At 67.6% G+C, this 256-nt stretch overlaps 1 protein-coding gene across 1 annotated transcript in view; it reads right to left on the bottom strand.

Moving 5' to 3' along the window:
* Positions 1–256, bottom strand: part of GFRA2 (GDNF family receptor alpha 2) — a 13253-nt gene that overhangs the window by 12330 nt on the left and 667 nt on the right. The window lies entirely within an intron of this gene.

Here is a 256-nt window from a genome sequence, read left to right as displayed (position 1 = left end):
GCCACTGCCCCCCCCCGCCAAGCAGAGCTGTGGTGTTGTACTGGGGGTTTCGGGGCAGATCACAGCTCAGGGTGGGGGGCTCGGCTGGCACCCCCTGCGCTTGCAAACCACACGCAGCCCCGCGCAAACCCATGGGTTCACCCCGCAGCGAGGGGGACTCAAGTCCAGGCCACACCACAGCCAAAACCCCTTCACTCTGCCCCGTTTCACACAGGAATGTGGCTGGAGGAGACCCCCCCAGCCAGCACCGCCGGGC

The sequence above is a fragment of the Eurypyga helias genome, unplaced genomic scaffold, assembly GCF_000690775.1.
Source record: "Eurypyga helias isolate BGI_N326 unplaced genomic scaffold, ASM69077v1 scaffold8024, whole genome shotgun sequence".
Taxonomy (NCBI): domain Eukaryota; kingdom Metazoa; phylum Chordata; class Aves; order Eurypygiformes; family Eurypygidae; genus Eurypyga; species Eurypyga helias.
This window is presented reverse-complemented; position numbering and strand designations above follow the sequence as displayed.